Source organism: Cyanistes caeruleus, chromosome 2 (assembly GCF_971803275.1).
Source record: "Cyanistes caeruleus chromosome 2, bCyaCae1.hap1.1, whole genome shotgun sequence".
Classification (NCBI taxonomy): Eukaryota; Metazoa; Chordata; class Aves; order Passeriformes; family Paridae; genus Cyanistes; species Cyanistes caeruleus.
This window is the reverse complement of record NC_141702.1, coordinates 36,726,845-36,749,665: the sequence shown is the minus strand read 5'-3', so window position 1 is coordinate 36,749,665 and position 22,821 is coordinate 36,726,845. Positions and strand designations below refer to the sequence as shown.

Below are 22,821 nucleotides of genomic sequence, written 5' to 3'. Positions count from 1 at the left end.
GTGAAAACTTTGTTAGTCACTTGTAGAGAGACATCCCAAACATCAATCCTTGGTCCAAACCTAAGGTTGTGTAATTAGGAGTACTTATCTAACACCATACTTATTTTCTCCATTATTTCTCCCAGTTATTAATTATTCTGTTGCAGGCAAGAAAGGAAGAATGTATTTTCAGACCAAAGTAACAGATTTGGCTGGTTCCAGTACTCTGACTTCATAAGCAATAAAATACATAATATTGCTTACTACAGCACATGCTGTACTAATCATTCTCTGTGCAACTGCCTACTTTTTACATCATTTTAAGCAAATGCCAGGACTATGGGGAGTAATAAAACAAGATAATAATGGCAGAACAGGTAGGTTTCATCATACAAGTTAAAAACAAAACAAAAAGGACCTCTATCTCCAAAAGCCACAAGAACTATAGAGAGAGGTTCTTTTCGTCTGAGAAAGTTAATCTTTCTTATGGGAACAAGCAATGAGAATGGATCATGCAGGATGTCCCTGAAGCTGCTGCAGTCACACTTTAAGAGCAGAGAGATTAAAAAAAAAAACCTCTGGTTATGGATTGGCTTTGCTTGTGGGCTAATGATTGCTGGTTCTTACTGCTGCTTTGGGTGATTGTTAACCGGGCTGGTGAAAATACTGATATTAAACTTCCATTTTCAGGTGATGTGAAACTGAAGAAGAAATTCATGTCATGCCTAAGTTTTCAGTTTGAGTTGAGCTGTCAGGGAGAACTAGGTAGGCATTTGAAATGCAACCTTTGCTGTTTTGGTTAACTTTATGAGGTGATAAGCTCTGTTTTGCTTTGTTTCCCATGCCTTTATTTTTTTTTTTTAATCAGGACATTTAAGAGTTAACAAAATTAACTTGAAAGCAAATACAGAGGGCTCTTCAGAATTTGTCCATACATCAAGGTATTAATGTAAGCTTGTGCATGACCTGCTGATATGCAGCAGCAGACAGCACGTGGCTTGTTAGTATTGGCAATGCTCTCACAAAGCCAAATACAATTCTTGCACTTGCTGGATTGACAGTCCAAAGTGCTTTTCATTCCTATCCAGGTTTTTTTTGCTTCCTCTGTCTTCATATTGTCACCCTTGGAACTTAGAATAGTAAAATGAAACTTTAAAGAGTTTATGAAAGTCACAGTTGAAAACATGTGTTATCTTAGGTCAGGCAGATGAAACCAGTGGTAAATCCAGTCTCATCTCAAACCTGGCCAAAATAATATTTCACCTACATTTGGGGAATGTGGCAGTCCATTTCTCTCTAAAATAACTGAAGTCGATATAAGTGTTGCTTAGAAAAATATAAGATTCCCCAAGATGTTGCAAGGTTGATGATACTCATTGGATTCTGTGCTGAGCAGAGCTATACTTATATGCTTCTGGACATAATTTCTCAAACACAGTTGAGATTTAGTCTTGTTTAGTGTTGTCACAGGTTTGTTTGGTAAGTGTAGCTATGCAGTAATTTCTTACTTCAAAGAAATTACTTGCCTGAGGATTTTTTTAAAGCAAGACTTTAATTTAAACCCAATTCCACTCCATTCAAAAGAGTACAATTTTTGAAGATATGTGTGGTATTAGTTTCATGTCCAACTATCCACAACAGTTAGGGAAATAACAATCTAACATCATCTTCAGCCAGTAGATCATTTCCTTTTCCCTTTTTATACCATGTGTTTTATCTTTTCTTCTCCTTCACAGCTTTGGATTTAGTCTGTCTTGTTTTAAAGTCTGCTGTTGTATTACTCTCAGTACCCAGTGTTTAGATGGGTCCTCCTCCATCTTCTCCAAAGTATACCAAGGTTCTCCTCCTATCTCATGCCTTGTATTTAAAAATTAGTGGCATGATGTGTAATCCAGGGATTACTGATACGTGCTGAGAGTTGTGCCTCCAGCAGTGCTGGGGATGTACTCCAGCTGCTGGTGGGTGCTCAGTCTGCAGCACCAGGCTGGAGCTACTGCCAGATAAAATACAAAAATTGGGCATTGTATCAGCAGCATAGTTCCAGTGGAGTCATTTAGGTCTAAGGGTAAAAGCTAATACAGACATGGCCATTAATTTCTCACCCCTCCAGGGGCGTACATCTAATTAAGTCCATATATACTACTGAATGTTACCAGTATAGTCCCCTTATTGTATAAATTATCGCTCCATTTAACAGAGCTCTGCATACAGCCCCAACTCAGACACCTGGCTGGTACCCCATTGATCCTGGTCCTCCTGCCACAGTCATCTCCTCTTCATTTGCTTGCTATTGGAGTAGCCTGCTCTTTCTGTTAGAATCTCACATTGTCTCTCTAATTGGCTTCTTTTTTCTTTTGTCATAATAATTTTGCTATTCCAGGGCAGATTCCCTGGCAGAAGACTCACAGTATGGCAGTCTAACATCACCCTTATCCTGGTAGTAGCAACCACCCTGTTTTGTGTCACCTTTTCTTCAGAAAACACCGCTAGAGGCAATTGCAACCTCACTTGATCTTTCCCTGTGTAGAAGATGTGAAAATACCTAATGAATCATTTTGGGGAGGTGTGACCTTGTGGGATGCAGACGCGTGGGAGTGTTTATTTGTTGCAAGCATCAGAAGGGGAATCCCTCCGTTATCCAAGTACCCATGTCAAAAGGTGGGAAATCAGCGTGCTCTGAAGTTTCACTATACCTTGATTCTTCTCCCATCTCTCTCTTGCTGGAAGGTAGTTAATTTTGGAAACATGCACAAAGAGGAGAAAAGCAGCATGTAAATTCCCAGGATTTCCTTTGGGGGAGAGATCCCGCAGGGGAAGGAGGGAACTCTTTTAATAATCTTTGCAGCACTTAATCCCAAGAAAGTGAAATAAAATCAGCACCTCCACTGAGAGTTGGCAGCGTGTGTTTTCCGTAACAAGACCAGTTTTTCGTTTCTTTGTAGTACAGTCTGATTAAGACTGTATCGAGTTGATTGAGGAGAGCGAAATCTGGTTTTGACAGATGTTTCCCATGATCTGAAGAATACAAACACTCCTGCAAGATGACAGACGGCATGTTTACATAAGAAATCTTTTTTTTTTTTTTTAATTAAAAAGAAACCAACAAAAACACACAAACACAAAGCAACATTTGGATCAGTCATTCTGATCAAGGCAGTGTCAATTATTAGGCTGTAAAGGGAACTGATGACTCAACTTGGGCACAGTGCTGCGGCGATCTCCAATTTTCGGTTTCATAACCGATTCTTTTCAGGAATGCTTTTCATTCATACCTGATGTTTAAATGTGTCTCTGGGAGCGTGTATCACTTTGTGATGGGGATGTGAGAGACTGGTGTCTGTGTGCTTCGAGTGATTGGGCAGAATTTGGGAGGCATTCCTGTACCTTGGTGGGATGCCTGGTGGGAGAAGGGTCCTCTGACACGTCGCATTGTGCACTCGTACCTGCATATCGCCAGTGTTGTTACCATGGTAAATTTTATAGATAAGTTCACATCAGTAAAATTGAAAAGTACTTTGATTCAGAAAGTGAAATGTTTTGATGAAATCCCATGCTTAGTAATTCCAGCGAGTGCGCTTGTTAAAGCGGGTGAGTCAGAAATGGAAATGCAAAGCATTTCTCTGAACGGTGCCCGGAAGTCAGCTTTGAAAGCTGAAACAAAGCCCCAGCCGCAATTTTATCTATTTACCTAACAATTTTAGATCTGTGAAAATCCCTTTTTCTTTGGGATACATTTTGATTTCTCTCTTGTAGTGCTGGTGCAATTCTTAGGCTGGATGATCAACCATGTCAGGACTATCTTGGTGTGTCTGACTTGTTTGGTTTAAAAAATTGAGTGTCCTGTTAGTGGTTTCATTGCCTCTGGTGCTGCCATATTCTGTCATGGCTTGTGGTGAAAGTTGGTGGAAATGTAAGTCAGGATGGGATGTTGTAATATTTGAGTTAATTTAACACTGAGGAAGAAAACCAAGGGAATTGAGTGGAGTCACTTAGCTGCTTATTACCCAATGCGTAAATCACATATATATAGATACATATATATATGTATATATACAGCACATATCTGACTGTTCTGGCACAAAAACCAGTTTGGGGGTGGCTGCTCCCTAGCTTAGCATGGAGAGGCTTCAGTGGTCACAAGCCCCTCTGCCAGAACATAGCCCTCCATCTGTATGGAGAGGGCAGAAGGGGGTCATGAGTATTTTCATGTTAGTAGTTGTTGTCTTCCTGCAAAAAAACTTAAAAATCATCATATTGAGTGATAGATAGCAACATTCATTTCCTCATCCTGCAGCTTTCTTCTCTGCTGACCTCTTGCTTATCCTTGCTGGATGCTTTGGACCTATCACTCAGCCTCAGCATAGGGACTGACTGCTTTTCTGGCAGCTGTAGTGTGGTCTGAGGCCCATCAATGTAAATCATGGTGGAGGAGGACAAAGTAATAGATGTGTTTAAAGGACTTGCAATTCCCATGGCAGGGCTGGTAAAGTAGAGCTCATTTCAAAGAGAAGGCAGTTTGGTGATTTTTCTTAATTACTGTTTACCTAAATAAATAAATAATGCATATTCATGGCTTTAACTAGAGTAAGTTGTGTTGAAATGTTTACCTCTCCCGAGGATAGTTATTAAGGGTGGGGTGTGGGGTGCAGCAATTAATAATAAAACATTTAGATGAGATTACAGAATGTTCTGATTGGAATAGTAAACATTATGCTAGAAATAAAAGCAAATAAAGCTGTCTTGAATTAGAAAAAAAAAAAAATACTATGCTATCTGAAGAAACATGCTCAACAGAAGCAGTTTGGGTGAAGGGGCCATGCCCTCGTAGCTCTTCAGTATCACAGGGAGGCTTCTTCAGTCTAAAAAGCGTCCCCATGGAAGAAAGCCCCTCCGTTCCTGTCTGGGATAAAGAGGATACAAATATTGGCATCCACACAGATTAGTGTGACAGATGTAACACCTGTCAGCACCACTTTGAGGCTGGCGTCCATTGATTCTTTAACCATGCAATGGGAAGTATTTCACCTGCTTGTATCAGTAGTAAACAAAACCTTCATTTGCATTGTGAACCTCCTCCCTCCTCTATTTGCACATTCCTTTGAATGAAATTCTTTGCTCAGCTGAGAGTTTGAAATTTGGACTCATCCTTTCATATCTTTTGGCTGCGGTTCCTTATCTGGTTAATCAGATCAAAGAGTGCCAGTGATGTGTTCAAAGATTCTTGTGACAGCTGTGTACCATTAGGCTGAATGATTAAAAAACCCCCATAATTGTAGCTTAGCGCAGTAAATACAGATTGGTCTTTCAGTTTAACATACGGTAGCAGACGAACTGAGCCTTTGACAGAAGACCTGATGCTTTAACCCAGTGCAGACAAAGCTGGTTTGCCCCCAGGCCCACCTGCCTCCAGCTTTTATGGGCCAGCAGAGGAGTGTGATCAAGCAATGGGTATATCTGTCCTGTTGCATTAGGTTGGGGGTGAAAAAGAAAATAGGGGATGGGCAGAAAGTATGTAGGGAGCACCAAGGTAGCCTGTGCAGATCATTAGCCTCAAAGCTCCTCGTAAAACTGGGGTGTGCTCTCTCTTCTCATCAAGCTGTCCCTTTGCAAGCTGCTGCCCTTTCTGGGCCATTTCCTAACTTAGGCATCTTTTGGGGATGAAGGCTTCCAGATTCTCTCATGTAGACCAAACAGATCCCTTCTAAAGAAGCTTCACAAGTGCTAGGATGCTTGCTGGCACCTAGCACACCCGGAGTGCTGCTGGCATGTCTCCTGGGCTCCCTCTCATCTAGAAACCGAAACGCGGCTTCTCTTTGACTGGAAGTGCAGTCTGACTATTAGCTGTGGTGGAGTCTTTGCTTATGTCAGTCACTAGTGCAAGTCTCTGGCTGTTCTCTGAAACAGAGCAAGATGTCGAGGAACAGGCACTGGTGGATGGGCTGTCTTGTTCCCAGCACAAGTGGAAAGAAGGTCCCATTCACTTCAGTCTTTGTGAGGCATTTTCACAACTGTTTTTTTCTGGCTGATAGATTTCCCTCAACCACATTTTGTTTCTCACTTCAATGGATAAACCTTTTCCCTGACCCATCTGCCTGCTCTGTAGGATCTGTGAGTGCTGTCTGTATCCCAGAAGATGAGGGTGCTAATGGTGGCACAAGGTGTCCTGTTGGTCCATCTCCCCTGTAGCAGAGGGATGTGGTTTTATAAACATGTGCATTTTCCCCATTGGAAGAATCATTCTGGGCTACAGACAGGATTTCTGTGGAGCAGAAATACCCAGTTCCATCTTCACCTTTTTTTTCTCCTAAGGGTTTCTGGGAGTTCCAGCTGCTTGCCTTCTGGCAAAGCCAGTGGCAGCAAGGCAGCCAGAGCTTCGCATGGGGGTTTTGCAGGTTGAGAACATGTTGCACACACGGAGTGCACAGCACAGTAAACCCGATATCAGCTTGCAACTAATTATCTCTGTATAAAAATTCCCCTGCTCGCCGTTTTGCCGTTAGAGGCTTGCTGGTAAGATTTATGACTCTGGCTAAAATGAAGTACCATTTCCTTTTTCTCAACATTACTCTGCGTGGCCTCTCTGGCTTTTCTTGTTAGAAAGACCTGAGTTCACCCAAGAGGGAACATATTTTTGAACCTCTTTCCCATCACCATTCTGCCTTTCTCTTTTTATATTTTTAACAACCACTGAAGATTACCCAGTTTCAGGTCTTTTGACTTTCCCCTGCTTGGAGTGAGGATGGAGACAGAGAAGCTCCTTCAAGGGAGATGCAGAATTTGCCCACTTTCAGCCCTACCGCAGTTTGCACAGGCAAGACGTGTACATCCATCAGCGTGGGCTCCCCTCTTCATAGTTTGCAGCAACAATTACATCCAGGATTTATATGAACTAAAGGATAATTTCCTCACTTCATGCTGTAACATGGGGGACCAGCTGTACAGCTGGAGGAAAAACTCTTTCTCCTGCCGTTATGTTTCACATGTGTGTCCTCCTTCCACAGGATGATGAAAAGGAGACCACTGACTGAACTTTCTGAACTTGTAAATGTATGCTGACTTCATCCAAAATCACCTTAAAATTAGTTTGTGTGACATTGCAAGACAGTAGTGGGGTTTTTTTTCTGAGTACAGAGGGAAAAAGGGAGCAGTGTTGAGCTGCTGCCATCTCTTCCCAGTTGCAGTTAGACGTAGTTATTTTTGTATTAGAGCTTGGAGGAAAACCGGTAGAGATGCCAGATAAACCTTCCCAAAACAAACATTTGTGTTAATACTTAAATATTGTTCATCTTTCGCAGCATTTACTTATCTGTTTCCCACATGCTGAACCTTATGGGAAGTTTTCGTGGTTGACTGTGGCCTGTTCTTTCATTCTGTATGTTAACTGTTTTCTCAATTTGCAACTTTTAAAAGAAATCAGCAGTAAAAGTCTGACTGTGATAATCATTCAACACGGGAACATCTTTTTGGCATGGCAGGGGTGTGTTTTTGTGGGTAACATGTGTTGGGTCAGGAGTCCTGGAGCATTAACCCAGCAAGCTGTGTCATTTTGTGATGACCTGGGAAGCATTCTTACCCGAGAGAACCAGCACTGGCTAGTCTGGTATCAGCTTCCAACATGCCAGACTGAGGGACACCAGTTTCATCCTCATCACTGAACCATCTCATTTTCTCCTGTCTGCATGTGTATTCACCATAATTTCCAGCCCTTAAGGGGAAATAAGCTAGGTATCTGAATTTTCATCAGATCTGACACAAAGTATTAAGCTGTGGCTTTTGCTGGCTGTTGGTTTCACTGCATAGGACATAAATATTCAACTCGTGTCATCTGATAAAGTTGCTGGGGAGGGGGTTTTTCTCACAGAATATATTAACTTTCCTTTCACACCTAGCCATTCTTTCATGAGTCATAACCCCAAGATAAAATATTTTCGATGGTGGCTTTAAGTCAAGTGTATTCCAATGAGAAAATAATTTAGGTTTTACATAAAAAGATTTACAAGTTCCTGTGGCAATACTCTTGAACTACAGCCTTATGCCTTCTCCTAGCCCTGTCTGGTTGATGTGTCACAGACTTAACTGCAACCAGAGGACAAGGAAGGGTGGAAAATTCTCACTATGCACATTCCCCAGCTCCTATAAAAGTTTTCTGTTTAAGCCTGGTTGGTTTTGTTAAGTGTAGGTGGTAAAAATCCAGTTTGCAGACTCTGGAGCACTCCAGGGCAGCAGCAGCAGCAGCTGCCTTCCTCTGCAGCCAGTCAGCCAGCAACAGTTGTCTTGAGGCTCTCCTGATGACTTCAGTCATAGTTTCTAGCTAGGGTGGCTCCTCATTGTCTTGCCACCTGAGGGAATAGCTCAGTCTCATCTCTGACTGTTGACACAGCTCACCCAGATAGGGATGCACTGCAGAGCTGGTCATTGCAGCACTGGGATGGGTGGGTACCTCCCTGTTTGTGGTCCACACCTCCTTGGTTGTGTTGGTGTTCAGCATCCTGCCTTTGGACACTGGGGACGAAGCCCTTCTGACTCCTGTTTTGGCTGCCCCTGGTTAAACAGTGCACGTGGGAACAAGCAGGAGTGATAGATGAGCATGTTCTTTCCCTTTGGAAGAGCTACGCGGGTTATTGTGAGGAAATAAGGTGCACTGAGGGTGAAGCAGACCCTTGTGTCTCTTTTGTGACACAGGTATCCATATCATTTTGGGTTTAATTTACAGATTTCAGGGAGAGATCATGCATTAGATGTCAGGAGCACTGCAAATGCCTTCTCAGCCTCAGGCGACCCTTCAAGCTACAAATGTTCCAATGAAGCTGTTTCAACCAGAAAGAAATTACATACAAAACGTAAGGAAAACACGTTTGCTGATCTGTGATAGTATTGCATGTAACAAAGCGGGATCCTTGACTTCACAGGGATCAATTTCTGCACATATTTGTGAAAGCAGCATCATTGCACTCCACCAAGTGAGGCATTGCTTCAGAAAACACCAACTCTGTTTGCACACCTGTGCTTGCCTCTCCCAGCTTGCAGGTGCTCAGCCTTCCTTAAATATTTTTTTAACTCCTGTGCACATCTGACAGAAGCTCACCAACTTGTCTACTTGTGGGTCATTTTACTTAGCCCTCATTTTATCCGCCTATGCTGAACATCAGGATAAAAAACCCACTGTGTATTTGTTGCATTTTTTACTCACTTCCTTCATGGCCCACCCAGCACCTCTGGTTTTCTTGAGCACAACTACACAATTTTCTGTGTCTGAAACACCTTTTGTGATAAGTGGAGTAATACCCAGGTACATTCATCCTGCCCTTCCTAATTCACCTTTCGTGGTTTGTTTGTTGCAAATAGAAGAACTTGCCAGTTTTCCTTATCTTAAACATTAAAGCCCTATTGAAAACAAAACCTCGCCTTTGAACACCCTCTATAACAGAAATCCAAACTGGAAGGTGTTTTATTGAAGCAAATGGTTTTTCAACTTCATGCATTTGTCTGCCAGTTAAAATGTCTGGTGTGTCTTCCTTTACATTTGCATTCCTCAGTGCTAATTTCAGCTACCAGGAGGGTACTGGAAGCTATCAGAAAGGGGGAAAGAACGGGTAACCTGGTTCAAAAATGTACAAGAGGTTGTTAAATAATACAATCTTTTTAAAAAATCAAACAGATTTACTAAGTCCAGTTGGAAGTATTATTATTTTTCTATATTTCTTTGCAAGCTGTTAAGGAGGATGATTCTTTTTAGAATAAATAAAAGGTTTTTCTTGCAACCTCCAAGACTGCAGGGGCTGGGTCTTCAAGCTGGTGTAGGACAGTGATTTTGTGGCCTCTCATGACCCTGTTAACTGATGGCCCACATGTGCAGGTCTGTGCTGAGAGCTGAAACCTTGATGTGAGCAAGCCTTGGAGCAGAGAGTACATCTTACCCTGCCTAAAATCCAGCTCTGCCTAATGCTGTAAACCTGGCTGATCAGCCTGGTAAGCTGCTGAAATTCCTCTGCAGTAGGTGCACCGTTGGCTCTTCACATGAACTCAGTTTTTATGTATTCCTTGAAGTTTGCAGCTGTAATAACAGCTTTGCCTTTAATAATTTGCCTGTTTCAGGAAAAGTCTTTTGTCGAATGGAAAGCATGAAGAAGCCCTCGTGCTGAGCGTAGGCGGGGGTTAAGTTTCATTCTACCCTAAGCTGACCCCTGGGCAGAGAGATTCCTGCTTTAGTCTTTTAGATCATGTGTAAAACCTGATGCTGGCTGGATCATCCCGCATAGGGCAAGAATATCTGGGGGACATGGGGAGAGGTATGGAGTGAGACATTTGCAGAAGGGAATGAAATGTTTGGGATGCAGCCTCATGCTTTCTACAGCAGTGAACATCAATCAGTCCTTCTCAGAAAAGCTTCAGTGGTGCTAAAATTCTTTCCCCTTCCCACCCCTTTTTTTTTCCCTGTTTCCCTATTCCCAACTTCTGTTTATTCTCTTTTTCTTCTGATACGCTGTGGCATGTGCAATTTTTTCTTGGGAAACTGATTTATCATTGAAAACACAGAGGCTTCCCTGGTTTTAGTCCTTTGGCCATTGAGCAAGCAACAGTTATTTTTGTTCTACCAGTGATTTATTACTGAACAGATTTAGAGTTTATATTTTTAGGTTTATAGGCAATTTAGATAATGTATATTTGTGACCATAAATATTTGGTACTCTTATAGTCTGTCAGTGAATGTTATGCCCAGTTGGAGAAAACTGTATAAAGAGATACAAGCATTGTGCTCCTAGCACAGCCTTGTGATTCTTTTCAAGTAACTAATTAGGTTATCCTTAAAGGTAGCAAGAGTTTGAGCATCTGTTGGTAAACCATCTAGGAGGGTTCCATCCAGAGGAAATAACTTGCTTTTTGTAAGTGAACCAATTCCCCACAAGACTTGGTGTAAAATTCAGTAGAATATTGAATCATTTTTACCAGGAACAGCATACTTAGAAAAATAACCAAATCCCTCTCATTTGCACTGTGTTTTGGGATTTTTTTCCCACACACACTTTTTTATGGAGTCATAAACAGGCATTAGTCAAAAACAGACGTAGCAGACATCTCTTGAGAAACCAGAATTTTTTACTGAAGAGTTGATTTTGCAACATTGTTAAAAAATATTAGTAGTTTTAAAAAAAAAAATCTAAACTTTTGGGGTTTATTTTCCTCTTCCTCACCTCCCTCTTTATCTAGCTTTAGCTTGTGGTAATTCTGCAGGCACAGCCTTTGCAGTGATCCCATAAAGACAGATACATGCCACTGCTTGTACTGCTGCTGTCCCCTTCTGTTCAAAAGAAGACCATCTTCTTTTCCACTCCCAGTTGCCAACTTCACTCAAGTAAATAGTAGTTAAGCATTCCAATGTTTTTTCCAGGAAAACAGTAAAGTGTTGGGCACTGGCAACTTGAAAATCCCTGAAAACCCACTGAAAACTTGAGAACCCCTGTAGCTTAAAGCTAATTACTTCTCCTTCCACAAGTATTTCCTCTCCAACCACTTCGGAGTGTGACCGCTTCCTTGATAGATGGGGGAAGCCTTTTCCGGAGTCTGGGATTTGGATTGTGGGCACTGTGGGATCTGGGCTGTGTGGTGATTCTGGGACTTGGCTGCTGGGGGTTTCATCCCCACCTCCAGCCCCCTGGTCTCAGCCCTGCTCTCAGCAGCCTTCCCCACCCCAGAGTGCCTCCCCTCCAGGGACTGAGCCCTGAGCCCCTGGCACAGAGGTGACAGCACAGTGAATTTTCCGTGGGCAGATGAACATTTCATTCTCTCTCCAGTTTTCTTTTGACATGGACTGGTGTGACAGGTGGCTTTTTGCTTTAGGGTGGCTGCAGGATTATGACATAGACTGCATCAACCCAGGGATACCAAATTGTGCTGATGGTGTTTCTTCTCTGAAGCCCCCCAGAGTAAAGGAGAAACAAAGGAACAAATTTTGTGTCCCTAACTTAAATTCCTTGATAAAATCAATGCAAAGCTTTGACAAAAGCCAGTATTAATTACTATATAAAGCCCACTAGATTTGTTGGTTTTGTTATAACTCCTTTCTGGTGTGATGTGCAATTTCATAGAACTGTAGGGTGATTTTGGTTGAGATTTAAAGCTAACCTGGTTCCAACCCATTCCAACCCATACAGAATTCCGTCGTATGTATGCGTAACAATGCACATACCTGTGGTGTGATCTGGTAGAATAATCACAAAGATGTTAGTTTATCTGCTTGGTAATTCTTTTCAGGGGCCTCAAACTATACAAATGGAAGGAAAACATGGTCTTTGTAGGAGGGTAACCACAGCTTAAAGCTTTGAGGAAGTGTGAAGTGGACATAAATTAATTGTCATGTTTGGCATAAAGACATTCTATATTTAAGAAAAAAGATGCCCCAATGCATTTTTTAGAATCAGAAGGAAAAAAACAAAGTGGGGTTTGTGAAGATTCAGTGCTTGATTTTTTTTAATTATTGCCTTCATTTTATTTTAGGTTGCTCCAGCTGAGTTGCCAGAACACTGTCCTACAGAACTTTTGAGGGTCACTTCTTAATGGATTGCTGCAGCCTCTTAATTTCTCCACTGATCCTGTTCCCTGCATCGTGAGAATATTTTAGCCAGCACAGAACCTAGAAAAGTTACATGTAAGTCATGATTCCAATTCCTTTCTATTTTAAGAAAAAAACGAAAGAAAAAAGGAAAGAAAAAAATATCTTGGGGAAGCAAGGTAGAGGCAGTAAATATCACACTTTAGAAAAACACTGTAAAAGCTGTAATTCAACTGCAAACATTAGGTGGTGAATAAATTGTTATTGAAGTAGTTACTTGCTTTTTTAACCTAAATAGTGATTGTCATTTTGACGGCTTTTCTAAGTGTTCTGCTACTACAGTAAACCATGGCAAGAAGTACTTAAAATAGCTCTACTCGCCCCGTTGCTCTAACTACGCTTTGTTTTTCTCTGCAACGGGCTGGTTGTGTGTACACTTACCTTGGTGTGCTCTGCCAAGGCTGCACATGCTCTGTGTGAGTTTGGAGGCCATCATCTGCCCAGCAGGACTGCAGGCACCCTTCTGTTTCTCCCATGATAAAACCCATATCCTTCTCCTTTCGGGTTCCTGGAATATTTCCCTTGGAGGAACCCTGGTGATGCTTTATCCTTCAGCCTGCTGCCCCAAAAGGCTCTGTAAGCATCAGAAGTATCTTCATTGCTACCTCCAGCTTCTTCCAGGTGGAATTAAGTGCTCCACCTGACTGTAGGAGGGTAAAGAAAGTTGTGCATAGATCTACTAGGGACAGACTGAGGGGACTGCAGATCCCTTCCTAATTTCTAGGTAGTATTCCCAGTGCTTGTTGTGCTTGGGTATTTCACCCAAGATGGGGAGCAGCTTATGGTCCTGTGCACATATTTCATCCTTGATCCCACGATGACTGAGTCTTCCTCTGAAACACTCCATAGCACAGCCTGGCTTAGAATCAGTGGGGAGAAATAGATTTGGCCCTTTGCAGTTTGTCAGCAGTTCTAGCCCTAATTCTGGTTTCTGAGGTAGAAGAAGCTTCTGGACCACTCTAAGGATGGCATGGATGCGATGGTCTGTTCTCTGTGGAGGGTGGGACACCCCAGAGCTGACAAGTTTGGGAAGAGGCTTAAGTGCAACTTAATTTCATTGTTTCTTGAAACAAAACCAAAACTCTTTGTGGTTAAGAGGTTTTTATCTTCAGGACAGTGGTAAAGAGCAGCTTGGCAAAAGGAGGTAATACAGAATCGTGGTTCACAGTGTGCCACTGTGCATGTTCCTGCCCGTGTTTGTTCACTGCAGTAACAAATGCATATGATGCAGTTTAGTCAGAACAGGTCAGTGAAGCAGACCACTCCTTACTGGTCAATTTTTCTTGAATGCTTACTAATACTATTTTTAATCTTAGGAACTGATCTGTAATACTACTTCTAAAAAATATGAGTGTTTTAAGTATGAGGAATTTACTTTAGAAGTACACCTTTATTTGAGGTACTTTATTTGCTTATGTGACACTAAAATATGTATTTAAAACAAGAAAGGTCTACTGCAAAAGGACGACAGTGTTCTTTAATGCATATGGAAATTCAGCTTTTAAAGACAGGAATTTTTTTCTCTGATGTGATGGGTATCAGCAAAAACAATGGTGAAGTCATAGGCAGTGGAGAAAGTCTGGGTAGTAACAGAATTCACTGTCAAAGATGCCTTACAAGGTGTGAGTTTGATTTAGTTTTCCAAAAAAGGGAGAGTGTTGCCATTTCCTTGAGAGTCTGGCATTCTCTGGTGCAGTTATTAATCAAATCCCCCTTAGCAGGAATCGTCTGACTAGGAGAAAAATTTTGGATCTGGCTTGAAATTTGTTTTTAGTGCTTGTCTTTAGGGAAGAAGACTTGAAAATATGAGTTGTAACAGCTAGGCAGGCAGAAAAAGCTTTTTTTTCTGTTTTTCATTAGTCCTACTTAGCACTATTCCCATGAGGTTTGCAAGCCTTATTCACAATTTTTTGCAGGCTTTTCTCATGATGTTTGAAAAGCTTATCATTAGGCATCTTGCAAATTCACTATTAAAAACACTTCCAGAGGAACTATCTTCAAAAATATCATCCTTGTTGGGGGACTTGAAAAAGCAGACAAAAATGGGAAAGAAAAACCCTCTCTCATTCCAAGAACTGCATAGGAAGTTTTGTCTTGCTTTTAGCTGTGCTACAAATAATCAGACATCTCCTTTTCAAGGAACAAAATCAGGTCGGAGGACCAAATGAACTTGAAAACTAGTGTGAGGATATAGGAGCCGTCATCAAATATGTGCCTTTCCTCTCTTTTCCTTTCTTCTTTCTCTTTTGACTCTGGTTATGTGCTTGAGCTGTGCATCATTTTTAAAATATGGTGTGTACTCTAGCTCCTAGAAAACCCATGCATCACCTCACAAGCTGTTGGTTGGGGTTGCACCCGTCGTGTGTGCAGATCCACGCCGGCACAGGTAGACCTGAGGGCAAGCTGCCCGTTGCCTATTTGATTTCTCAGTGTTTCCCATTGTCTGGCTGTTTTTTGATTACAGACTCTGCTTGTAACAATTACCTCGTTATAGCAATTTGCATAGAAAGAAGCAGACTTTCACTTGTTAATTAGCCCTGCTGGAAAGAGCAGTTGCACAAGGTTGACCCAGCTCTAACAACCGCGTTCTTGTTTGCTTTTCCCAGGGTGCAGTGGGATAAACAAGTACACCCTTCCCCCCTTCCATTTATTATTTTGTTTCTATAGGACTACTAGGATGCTGATTGATAAAATCTCCATTAAAATAGTTCTTACTGATATGTGAGCTCAAAGCAGAATGTCCCTTGCTTGCTCTGATGGAACATATTGCAAAACCCTGCTACAGTGCACGTGCCAAGATAGTAAAGAAAATCTCATTTCTCCAGGTTCTCTGTGAATTAATCCTGGGTAGGTTAGACCGAGTGTATTGTAATGTGGGAGTACAGCGGTCGGGGAGAAACTGGTGCTCTCTGCTGAGAGGCTCTGTCCATTTGTTATCCCAAACAGTCACAAATGACAGAGAATGTACAGAGCTGTGTCTTGGAGCAGCTGCTGGGGCAGGGCTGCTGGCATCCTAGTGGAGACAGGTGATTATTCCTAGCAGTTTCCACACTCTGCTCACATTTCTCCTTTTGTTTTAGCCTGGTGTGTTTTCCTTTAAAAGCAACAAAAATAGCATCCAAATCAATGTCCTTCTCATAAAGAGACCAGATTTGTACTGCTTATCCAATGTTGTGAATTCAGCAAGGGCCTATAATTGGTTTACACAGGATAAAAAAATAAGGCAACCAAAACTCAGGGTTCTGTACAGAAATTTCATATTTGCTAGGTATGAGTTCTTCAGAGTATTTTTTAAAAATTTAGAAAGATTTCTTGAAATCTATCCTATGCCGATGTCTAGGGAGATGTAAATAACGTAGAATTTTAAATATGCAGATATTGGTGGTTAAATGTCTGTCACCCGCCTACCACCACAGCCTGTGAAAAATGTAACTTTTTTTAAATCTGCACTTAAAGGTAAGATAATTCAGAATTCAGAAGAAAAGCAGATTTCTGATGGGAAAATTGTATCACTTTGGACACTGACTTACCAAACACTCCTAACCATCAGTAGCAAACCCTCTTCCCAAGTGCCATGAGCATACCTGAGGACATTGACAGGTTTGTCTTACTGGATGAGAGATGTGGCCATGTCTGCATTTCATGTTTTTTCCGGTACATTTTCCTGCTGGAGTGCTGTTTTCACAGGGGCAGAAGCACTTTCTTGTCCATTTAATGGTACTCTGGACCTTGTGCCACCAGTGTGTGAACTGTCTCCTGCCTCGGGGACCCTGACAGCTTCCCATGGCATCCTATGCATTGGCCACTGCCAGCAGCTCTGTGTCAGTCCCTTGATGTGATCAGGTGCTTCTCAGCACTGTCAGTGCCTCTCCACCTCACCAGGCTGGTGGCCAGGGACAGCTTGTGATACAAATACATCTGTTGACTAAATATCATTTTATTTATAAGTGCAGATGTGTGCGTATATATAAAAATCAAACATATATATTTATAAAAGTAACGTGTGTGTGTGTGTGTGAGTACAATTTTTTAAATAACATATGTATCTGGACAAATACATGGCCTGAAGAGTGCAGGTGTGGCTACCTCTCGCCTAGCTGCCACTGACCACAGGTTTGTTTGTTCGTCACCCCGGCGGTGCCACGGGCTGCGTGGGCACGCGGCGTCATTGATCTGTTTACTCGGCGTTTCCCGTGGGGCCGCCGTGTTGTGGCCAGGACTTTTATTTCTTGCTGTGGCAGGTGACAGCGCGGGTGTGTGTGTGTGCGCCAGCCCAAGGGACTGAGTCACAGCCCTCCCTCCGCCCGGGGCAGCGGCACTTCCCCTTTCCCCATCTCCGCAGGACATCTTACCAGCCTGTACACTGCTGCTTTTTCTTTATTTTTTCATTTTTTTACAGAAAAGCCCGATGGTGACAGTGAGACCAACTTTCTCTGTAACCCAAACCAGTGAAAAGTAAAATCCATCCATCTCACCACATCAGTTTTGTTTTCACTGCTGGCTCAACCTCTCCTCTCCCTCTGGCAGAGCCCTGCACAGTCATTCAGTGCCCGGCTTGGGGGTGGTGTGGTTGTTAGCTCAGTGGTGTATGACCCATTTATTTTCATAATACTTAGATACCCGCGCTTCTGCGGCGTTCAGCACACGGGTCCTGCGACCTAAATCCTCGGCAGAAAAGCACACACCTGCTTCCAGCAGCGCGCGTGGAGAGCAGCGGGCTCTGCCCCTGCCGTGTCAGGAGCTGCAGGAAGGTGGTGTGCTTTTGGGTCTAGAGGGCAACTGATGAGCAAGGGCAGGTAAAGGTACATTTTTCTGGAGCCAGCACTTTGTCTTCGATCATTTAGTTAAATATTGATTGCTAGCTGGTAGGACATGTTTCCTGTTATGATGTACAAAGAGCTGAGATGTAAAAGCATTCTGTTGGATCGTTTTCTCGCTATAATAACCTGCACTTTCCACAACAGCAAAATGATTAATGGCATGAGATTGTTAACTCTCAACATCTCCAGGCATGGCATCACCCTTGTGTTGGGTCTGGTCTTAAGATTCAAGACCTTTTTTCCTTTACTTCTTTTTTACTCAGTTGAATTAGTTTTCTGCAGGTTTTCAGATGATAATTAGGTTCATGCTTGTGTTACTTTCTGTAAGTGGAAAGAATCAGACACAGGACACACAGGAGAGTAAACTGGCATCATAGTAGACCTGAGAGTTTTAGGTATAAAATTAAAGAGAAATTTACAAAGTGACTTGAAGTAAAGTGGATCTAAACACAATGAAATCATCCTTGACAGCAATTTGTTTGAAGTTCTTCTACTGTTATGAGTGTAAAGGGATTTTTTTTTTTAATTGCCAGTTTCTGGGTAGAGTATTCAGCATAATTTCTCACAGGTAAGTGAAGCATTAACTCCTTGTACCTCAGTAGTTTGGGCAGTGGGGGAAGAAACTGAGAGTTATGGGGAAGCACCTTCTCTACTTCATTATTTGAAAATCAGTCAGTGGTCAGCTAGCTTAGAGAAGGACTTTACCAGGGACACTGATACTGGGAAAAATGTATGAAAATCCAGCAGAATCCTGGAGAGTAGAAAAGCCCAGCATGTGAAAAGTTGTCTTCAATGTTTCACAGAATATAATGACACTCTAGATATAAACTGGAAAAAAAAGTAACAGCGGCTAGTTTGCATTCCTTGTTCAGATGAGCCATGAGTTTTGGGGCTTTTACGTTTATATACTTTTGCTGTAGGTGTTGGAAGTGTGGGTGGCCACGAAAAAGCAGTGGTTACAATAAGATTTTCCATTTATTGCCCTTTGTGTACAACTAAAAATAAGATTCAAATGCTTCAGCATTTGTGGAGCAAGCATAATATTTCTCTGAGCTCTGATGACTGGCTTGCCTGCAGCTTCAGCTCTGTCTGGTGGGTGAGTCCTGGGTTTTAATGCTTGTAAATGGGTCTGTGTTGGAAGGAGAGTCAGAGCTTACTTGTGGTGTGGTCTGGCTGTGTTAATTCATCAACTTCGTACTGGAAAAAAAATAGAAAAAGCAGTTAGGTTTAGCACATGAGTTAAAGGTGGTGATGAAAGAATTTTGGAAGCAGAATTGTTCTGCTGTCTGGAAAAAGCAGCTTTGGAGAGGACTGAAAGATCTTTAAAGTCAAAACTTTCAAAACTTCAGTGGTGTACCTTGAATTGTTGATCCAGAACTTCATCTTCTGGCAAAGAAAAAGCAAAGGAGGAAAAAAAAAAAAAAAAGGAAATCTATATAAATCTGCTGAGCTCAAGAAAAAAATTCTTAGGGTTAACTTTTGGCAGATAAAATCCTTTTGGTTTGCTTTTAGCATGACTGTTGAAATACACTGTGTGTTGCTTTTCCAGGTAGTTGCACTGGTTAGGAATCCACTAAACCAGTTGCGGTATCTTGAACTACTAAATGTGTTCTGACCACATTAATTGATATGTCAGCTTGTGGCCAAGAGTAATATTGAAGAGAGATGTCAGTGTATGTGGGGAAATTTGTAGCTTCATGGTGTCAGCTTTGGTGCTGTCCCAGCTTCACTCATTAAGTAGCTGTGGCATTTCCAGAGAATGAGTGTGCCTGTGCGTGTCAGGCTTCTCGGTCTGATGTCGTTCTTCTGATGGATGAGAGGAGGGAGCAGCTATCCAAGAGCTGCAGGACCCAAGGTAGAGCCTGAAAACTTGCTTTCTGCTGTGTGGCAGCTTAAGTATCACTGCTTTCTTGTCACTTCGTGCTCTTCTCAGCTTTGCCAGGCTTTGCAGGGTAGCAGAGGTGTTGGTCCTGAGAATTGGGCTTTGTAAGACAATAGGTTTTCCCTCTGAGTAACACCACGTGGTGCAGAGGATGTGGGGTGCTGGGGGCACTTAGAGGTTCACGCATTTGTTCCATGGACTAGTCACGCTGTCAATGGTGAGTCTTTCATTAGGCAGTATGAAATCCCTTTGAATTAGCTTGGTGTAGTCCTCCCTCTCTTCCTAGGAGAGCTCAGTGCCTGTCATTGCTGCCTCACTTTTGCCTTTTTGCTGAAATGCTCCTTTCTGCTTTTACATCTGTGGCTGCACGTTGGACCGGCTCTTGCCGGCAATGGCAAGAGAGCAGATACAGTAATCAAGACTTAAAATATTTCAGATGGGAAGGGGCAAAACTTGAGCAGTTATTAGTTTTCCCCACAGTAGCTGCTGCAGGGAATTACATTACCTCTGTTATAATAACCTGCATGTCTCAGTCCTGTAGGTGCTCAGATGCTGACAAGGGGCGTAATCATTTGCTGTAATATTTTTCTGTGGAATTTTCCCTTTTTCAGTACTGTTGTAGAGGTGTTTTTTTTTTTATCTCCCCACCCACCCTTCTTTTTCTACTGCTGTGCCTGCTGCAGGTAAGTTCAAACCTGATGGCTTTGAAGATAATGACAGGAGAGAGTACAGCATGTGCGTCATGTGGCAGCGGCACTCCTGCGCGGATCACTGCTGCTGCGCTTTCCAGCGGGATGAGACACGCTGGACTCTTCCAGGGGTATCGCCACACAGGCTATTTTTAGAGATGGCACATTGGGTGCATTGTGCAACTATCAGTACCCACTGCTGAGCTCTTCATTTTTTCCCTTGTATGGTGATGAGGTTTTTAAGGTGTTTGCCTTTCTCTTGAAGAGGTAGAAGGATCTCTTTTTGATTTTTTTAACTACTTGTAGAGCTGCTCCGGGGAATCTGTGAAGTTGTATTTTCTGTACACAGTTTGAAGGGAACAGTCCTACCTGTGGCCACTAAATTAGGATTAGTGCAAGTGACACAAACAATGTGGTTGAGATTTTCAGCTGAAGAGCTTTAACAACCATTTGGGTTGCAGAGCAGAACTGCTACCTTGGGAAACCCCCAGCTTGTTTTTGGTTTGTTGTTTTTTTTTTTAACTTTACCACAGAAAACAAGCTGTACTCAGGCATTTTTACAGTTGTCATAAACTCTTTCTGTGGCTCTCAGCTTCTGCAGTCCTTTGAACAGCCACCTCATGCTGTACTGTGAGACAGTGGCAGCAGCAGATGCTTTGGGGATGTGGTACAGCCTCCCAGTGGGAGCAGAGCTGGACACAGAAGTTGACTGGTGGCTTCTGCCCATCGCTGCTGGAGGAGCAGGGCTGGCCAGTCACAGGCTCCTTATTGCATTGCTCAAATAATGCAAAAACATTAGCAATGGAGATTTGCTGTAATGGTGTATTTTAAGTGTGTCTCTGCTCTGCCAGCTTCACTTTTAATGCACTCGGTTAAGGAATGCTTTGGAGGTTGCTGCTAATGGATGAATCTCTCAGAAAATTGGAATTTTGAAATAAGATTGACACTTTGGAGTGAGAAATATAAATCTAATGAGAGTATTTCAGCAGAGGTTTGTAATTAGGAATGAATGGGGGGAATTTGTACGCGCAGTCTGCAGAAGGGCACAATGGAAGGTGAAATTGCACCCTCTGCGCTGAATGAGGGATGAAAGCCAATGTATCAGTGTCATGGCATGACAGTGTAGAGTATAAATGATACTGTCACTGAGTGCTGCAGAAGGTATCAAGGGAATTCCACTCCAGTAAATTACATTACTTAGACAGACCTGAAGGCATTGTGTCTGAATGATTGGAGGGAAAAAAGGTTGTCAGCATAAAGCAGAAGATATTACAGAACAACTGGCTGCAGGCTTGGAAAGCGGTGTTTTTCTGATGTTTACCATGCAAAGCTTTTCAGGTGCTATTTAAATTTCTTTTTTTGGTTGAATTACAAATGTATTGATGAAGCAAAAGTATTTTTTGAGATGGTGTTTGGAGTGGATACCAGCCTGAATCAAAAGGTGTGAGCATGCACAGCTCCCATTTTTTCATTAGGACTTTTTCAGACTTGAGAAAAATCTCATCATGTATTCCCAGTTCATGCAGTGTTTTTTAATGCATTGCTTCATTTCACCAAGGACTTCCTTTTTGGCCTGGATTTTGCTTGTGGGGGGTATTTGTAGCATAGATTTGTGGAGAGAGATGGGTTCTTACTGTTCTCACTAGCAGTGAGTGGCTGGACTGTGGTAAGCAGCAGCAGATCACGGGACACAAACTTTAAGGTTTCCTTTAGAGGCGTGGTGAGGTCCATGTTGTGAGCAGGTAGGAGCATGATGGTCTTGGTGACAATGCAGCAAAAATCCAGGTATTTACCCTTTCAGCATGTGTGCACTAATGTGACACAGTGTGTTACATTAGAACACACTGTTCTGCTTTTTGCTCACCAAACCCCACTGCTAACACCAGCCACAGTGATACTGTTGAGTGGAATAGTTATTTCTCAGTATTTTATTCTCTGCAACGACCTACTACATCCACCCGCACAGGGACAGTACCTTAGAGATGCGTTTAACTATTTCTCTGTCTCTGACTTCATACACAGACAACACCTACAAGCTCCTGTAATTTCCTAGTTTGCTCATGGGTGAGACAGCCCAGCTCCCACAGTTCTCCCAAAATGCTGCTTGATGGTAAAACATCTGTTCCCCAAAGATTCTGCATTACATCCTGTGAAACATAGTAAGTTCTGCTTGTCTTGGGGCTTCTTGTAAAACTTCAGCAGTCTTTGTCCTTCTTAAAAACACAATTTCCCACTTGTCTACTCATAAAAAATATCACTGAAAGTACATACTATAAGTAATGATAAGGAGGGAGTGGGCTCTGTTCCTCCTTTCCAAAACTTGATTTTTGGCAAAGCTCACACAAGGCAGGAGGATGGACATGCAACACAGTTTTAGCAGTCCGTAGAACAGGCTTCTGTGCATGGAAAGGGTGATTCAAGTTGTGGGAGCATTAACCAGGAAATATGGCCAAACTGAAGAGTGCTGACTCTAGGAAGGTAGCAGTTCAAATGCTCCCATGGAAAGGTTTCAGCCCCTACAGCCTGTAGCTGGAAACCGAAGCACCAAACCCACAAACTGTGTGGAAAAGCAGTCAGGCATCTGTGTAAAAGAAGATGCCTTGTGTGGGATGGGATTCAATAGTAGAGCAATTTAGTAGTGGGTCCTGATCATAGCCAAAGGTGAGTGGGAGGAGGCAAAGTGCAATTTCTGTCTATACCTCCCGCATTAGAACTGGGTTGGAGTAGTCCAGCGTGTAGGACTCTGTCTGTCTGTCTGGATAAAAAAGGGATTTTTGACATCAGAGATGTAAAGTTCGCCCTTAGACCATCATGTCACGGGAAACTACTATGCCTGCTTGA

At 42.4% G+C, this 22,821-nt stretch overlaps 1 protein-coding gene across 3 annotated transcripts in view; it reads left to right on the top strand.

The window, feature by feature from the left end:
• The window catches only part of BACH2 (BACH transcriptional regulator 2), a 181,739-nt gene that overhangs the window by 92,255 nt on the left and 66,663 nt on the right, over nt 1-22,821 (top strand). For all 3 annotated transcript variants that reach the window (XM_086876545.1, XM_086876544.1, XM_086876543.1), the window contains exon 4: nt 12,475-12,625. The gene's annotated coding sequence lies outside the window, so the exon portion shown is untranslated. The remainder of the gene's footprint in view (nt 1-12,474; nt 12,626-22,821) is intronic.